The following is a 5,610-nucleotide window of genomic DNA, read 5'->3' as shown; positions in this document are numbered from 1 at the left end:
CTCCTCAAATTGATTTTTTGTCTGTATTTTATTCTGTTGGCACTTTACAATTATATTTATAGTAATCTAAAAACAATCTCAGCTTCTTTCCCTCTATATTTTCAAATAATCTTTTTCTCCAAAAATTCAGTTGATTGTCATCAAAACTGCGAGGAAGTCCTTGTTGACTCATGATTTGATTGATGAATTCAAAACAATAATAATAATGAAAGAATAAAAAAATAGATACATGATATTAGAGCTCGATATTAGTAAAATGAAAAAAGTATGGAGTAAGCTAGGAAATAAAAAAAAAACTGTCAAAAGGGGGAAAAACAATTATAAGAGTAACGGAAACCTTAGTAATACTTTTTTTTATTTAATAATAATAATAATAATAATAATAATAATAATAATAATAATAATGATAATAATAATAATAATAATAATACCAGGAGGTGCGTTGAGAACCGACACTTTATTTTGACAATTATAACGAACGTCAGTGAACCGTTTCGGTGAGAATTGTTCCGCAAAACCAAAAAAATTGCATCACAAACACATTCACTCACACGCACACACACGCATACACACGCAATCATGCACATGCACGCATGCAAACGCACACACCCCGGACCACCCCGCCCTGGTCCCGCCCAGCCGCTCGACCCCATCGAGAAGGCAGACTGCGGCTCATGTGACAGAAGCAGTTTCTTAACTACAAAACCGGAGACGGACACACACACACACGCGCGTACACACACGCACGCACGCACGCGCACGTACACAAACACAGTGGGAGTTTCGTAACTTTGGGGAGTTTAGTTGAGCCACGGATCACAGGCGCGTAAAGTTTTCCGCGCCGTGCGTCAGGGACACCGCCGGTCGTCGCCTCTTCGGCGGACTTTAACGGGGAGCAGCCGCGCAAAGCAGAGGACCGACCGCCGGGATCAGACCGTGCGCTCTCGCCGGAAAGTAGGTTCAAACGCGCGGCTCTCGGGTCTGTCTGTCTCCCGGTGCCTCCTGGAGGCGCTGGAGCGCAAGTGTGCCTGAAAAAGAAAAAAACCCAACTATCACATAAGGAGATCCAGCTTGATCAGATTTGTGTGTGTGCGTGTGTGTGTGTGAGTGTGTGTGACTCAATGTCTGTAAGAATCGCGTGTTTTTTTTCTCTCGATCCTGTTGTGAGTTCGTGTTTGCGAGAAAATCCGATCTTCTCAGTGATGGAAGCCTTTAGAGGGAAGGCTGCTATTTATAGCAGAGCTCACACTCTTTGCTGTGTTTTTTTTTTTGCTTCTGAAAGGGGTCAAAATTGGATTGATGTAAGGCCCTGATCTTTTTCTCTGGGTGTGTGTTTGATCAGAAACTGAATTTATTGACATTATTTATGAGATTGAGATGTGTGTGTGTTGAAAATACTCTCACAGTTTATTTATTGATGTGGGAAAAGAAGGGGTCGGGTGGGTTAAATGTCTTCACTGTGTTGTTTCCTGGGGGTCGAATCAGCGTCTCCTCATCTGCGAGGATGGATGTGAAGGTGTGAGAGGACCCTCGGAGCTCCTGCTGATGTGTGAAGTGACAGGTGTGTGTGTGTGTGTGTGTGTGTGTGTGTGTGTTTGTCAGCGAGACAGTCTCACTTCACCTGAGCCTCTTCACTCACTTCACCCCACATCCCTCCACAATACACATCTCCTCGCTCCCTCCCCGGGTTCCTCTGTCTCTGTCTCTCCCCGTTTCCTGTGCTTTGTTTCAAGGCTGAGGCTTTGCGTCACACATTCCACTTGGCATATGAAGCCCTTATCCTGTTTAGAGCCTCGGGTGGGAGAGAAGGAGGGAGAGAGTAGGGGAGGAGAGAGGGTGGACGGATGGAAGAAGGGGCGACCTCTCTCTGGCTCTTTTGTTTTACTATTTTTTTTGTCTTCTTAAAAAAAAAAAAAATTAAGAAGAAAAAGTGAATAAAAAAATAGATGCATATGAATTTGTAAGTCAGGGTGGTGCAAACATACACACACACACATGAACACACACCCTACCGGTACTCCACCCACGCCTACGCCTCTTTTCCTGAATCAACATGCTGATGTTATCTGGTGGAACAAAATGCGCAAGAGTGTGTACTCACACACACACACACACACACACACACACACATACATACACACTGCTCAAAGGGCATGTCCTTAGGAACCTCAGAGCTAAACATTAAACTCCCCGGATCCAGAACAGTCTGTTATTCTCCATTAGAAGTGAGAGGAAGAGACTGGCGGCCGTAAACTTAAAAAGCTGCGACTTGTTACACAACCCAATGCACGCATCCTCAGTGTGTTTGTTACAACGTCCTAACCGCTGGATTGAGCCACTGTGAGTGTTTAGCACTTTTTTTTTTTTTTTTTTTTTTTTACCCCCACCCCCAAATACCCCACCACCCCTCCCCATGTTTGAGGTTCACGGAGGTTTTGTCATATTTTGGTTGAAACCCGCTCGGTTTTCTTCCCCATTTCTGTCTCTGCCTCGATCTTTCCACTTCCATTTTAACATAGTTTGGTTTGCGCGTCTGTTTTCTTTGCCCTCTCTCTCTCTCTCCTTCCATTCCCCTCTCTTCCCTCATTCTTTGGGGTCGGGTTTGGGGGGCGGGGGGGGTGAGACAGGAAACCACAGGCCCCCTGCAGCAGCAGCAGGACCCCACCCCCTTCCTAACCCCCCCATTTGGATCCACTCTCCCACTCCTTCTCTTCTTTACACCCCCCGACCCATCAAGCAGTGTGGAAATAATAACAGTCAGACTGAACTCAGGCTTCCGCTCCCCTCAACCTCCTCCTCCCCCTCCCTCCCACCTCACCAGGCAGCCCTGCTTGCTTTCCCCTTCCCTCCGTTCTCAGTTGTCTGGAAAGCCTCAATACTTTGCGTCTTTGACAAGTACAGCGAGAGATGCTTGCACATGTGTGTGTCTTTGTCAGCGTCTCATGTCAACCCCCGTAGCGTCTTTAAACATGCGCATGTGTACGTGCGTGTGTGTGTGCGTGTGTGTGTGTGTGTGTGTGTGTGTGTGCGTGTGATGATGGATCCTGTTTCCTCTGCCCTGCTGACGGCCCCCCTCCTGGCTTCCCGTGAGGCCTTCAGCCCCAAAAGTGTACCGGAGAACAGTTGTTAACTTATGTTTGACTGTGTGTGTGTTTGTGTGTGTGTGTGTGTGTGTGTGATGAAGAGGATGAGAACAGAGGCCCAGGCAGCTCAGATGAGGGAATAGACCAGGGATGGGCCTTAACGGGAGATGACTGAAACCCAGAGAGGTTATTAGAGAAGTCAGGACCAGGAAGTGAGGTAAGGGGGTTGATGTTTTTTAGGGAACTCTTGTGAATGAGCTCAGATGAGTCGGGGGCAATGGGAGGAGGTTTTTTTTTTTTTTTTGGGGGGGGGGGGGATGTCGAAGGCAAGCGCGGGAAAAAGAAAAGCCACACGGCAGGGTATTATACTTGCTGTCTTGATGAGCTATAGGGTCCTAATTCAAGACGTAGCATTTTCTCCAGGATGTGCAAAACAAAACAATGTTTTGATTCACAGACTGTGTGCGTGTGTGTGTGCATGTGTGTGTGTGTGTGTGTGTGTGTGTGTGTGAGGTGGGAGAGTTTATGGTCTCATCTTCCGTCTGAAACAACGGTAGGGGGGAGGTCAGAGTTTAGCCAAGCAGGGCTTGAAAGGAGGTGGTGAAGAAAAAGGGCCGGGATGATAGCAAGAGGCAGGGAGATGAAGACTGTGGTGTAAATGTGTGTGTGTGTGTGTGTGTATATGTGTGTGTGTGTGTTAGTGTGTGTGTGTCTGTTGCGGCGTGTTCTTGGATGAAATTGTCGTCTGGAGGTTTCGGGTCTCTCTGGTGATCTCATCATCTCCAGCGTTTTAGCATTCGTGTGTATGTGTGTGTGTGTGTGTGTGTGTGTGTGTGTGTGTGTGCAAATGAGTATGTCTTTAATACTTTATTCCTTTAGTGATTTAGTGTGTGTGTTCTGTTGAGCTAGCAGAAACTTTGCGGGCGGTTATGGTTGTGCACGCACGCTGGTGCGTGTGTGTGTGCGGCGTGTGTACCAATGCACGTGTGTTTGTGCGGTTGTGTCGGTTGACTCCAAGCCACAATATTTTCCCCCTCAGTCACGTTGTTTGAATGTCGTTCTCAGTGAGAGAGAGACAGAAAGAGTGTGTGGTGCAGATAAACAGAGAGAGGTGTAGGAGAAGATGTGAAGGCTGAGCCCGGGGGGGGCGGACAGGGGCGGACGGGTTGGTGTTGGGGTGTAAGGAAGTGTTTGCTGAGTGGGTTGGGGTTGAGTACACAGTAGCTCTACTGACCTAGAGGGACAATATTTGCAGACCACACTTGACACGCACAAACACACACCCACATACAGAGCGACCCGGGAGAAACCTCAACAACTGAGGTTTGGCTATTTATTGACCAAATAGGAGCAGCTCACATCGGGTCCTTCACTCCTCTTCTTTCATGGGGGGGTCCCCTCCCCCCCCCCCCTCGCCAGATCGGCGTTGGTTAATTTATCACTCCATTAACAACGGCGTCATTAAGGTTTATTAAATGTCAAATGGGGAATTGATAACGCTTTATCTGATTGTCACTCTGCCGTTAAAACAAGTGAAATAAATCGCATCTACATTCTATTAATGTTATTCATCTTTTTTTTTTACAATTTACACGTATCTAAAATATTTCTAAACATAAGAAGTGTTACCGTAGAATGTTTCCTCCGACATACAGGACTGTCTCAGAAAATTTGAATATTGTGATAAAGTTCTTTATCTTTTATAATGCAATTACAAAAACAAAAATGTCATACATTCTGGATTCATTACAAATCAACTGATATATTGCATGCTTTTATTATTTTAATATTGCTGATTATAGCTTACATCTTAAGAAAACTCAAAAATCCTATCTTAAAATATTAGAATATCATGAAAAAGTAAGTTTTGTTTTTTTAATTGCATTACAAAAGATAAAGAAATCTATCACAATATTCTAATTTCCTGAGACAGTCCTGTAAGTGTTCACGATTAAAATCATGGCTATAAATGATTTATTGGTTGTTTAATTATTAATTATTCATTAAATCCATTTCCTGTTATCATCTGGAATTGCACAGAAAATAAGTATCATTTATTGACATGTTGCAATCTTTTATTATAACGATAAATATAGTTTTGTGTTCTTACTTTGGGGGATGTCAATATCAAATCAAAATTAAAATGAGCCAATGTGAAAATATTTTTATTTGTATAAATACATATGACAATGGATGTTTTACATGAAGTTATATGAAAAAATAAAGTAAAATAGAAAAATGATTAAATCTGTTTTCTAAAAATCCTAAATATATATTTTAACAAACTATGCATAAGGTACTGAAAGAGTACACATCCCCTAATCTATAGTTAATCCTCAAAGAACAGAGAAAAAAATGACTTTTTCTTCACTGAGCCCAAAAAAAAGATTCTATTGACAAACCATTTATTTGTTTTAATTCTGACTCAAGAACTTTGACCCAGACATGGCATCATTGCAGTAATGTTTATAGAGGGTACACTGAACAATTATTAACATTATCACAGCTTTATTGGGCCAATGCGCCA

The 5,610-nt window shown here is 43.5% G+C and overlaps 1 protein-coding gene across 1 annotated transcript in view; it reads left to right on the top strand.

Moving 5' to 3' along the window:
* The first annotated feature begins 792 nt into the window (after positions 1 to 792).
* klf3 (Kruppel like factor 3 (basic)) overlaps positions 793 to 5,610 on the top strand; it is a 15,308-nt gene continuing 10,490 nt past the window's right edge. Inside the window, exon 1 of the mRNA XM_086156884.1 lies at positions 793 to 954. The gene's annotated coding sequence lies outside the window, so the exon portion shown is untranslated. The remainder of the gene's footprint in view (positions 955 to 5,610) is intronic.

The sequence above is a fragment of the Fistularia commersonii genome, chromosome 12 (genome assembly GCF_037954325.1).
Source record: "Fistularia commersonii isolate RoL2024-O1a breed Wild chromosome 12, RoL_Fcom_v1.0, whole genome shotgun sequence".
Lineage (NCBI taxonomy): Eukaryota > Metazoa > Chordata > Actinopteri > Syngnathiformes > Fistulariidae > Fistularia > Fistularia commersonii.
The sequence above is the reverse complement of the archived record's forward strand: the minus strand, read 5'-3'. Positions and strand labels throughout refer to the sequence as shown.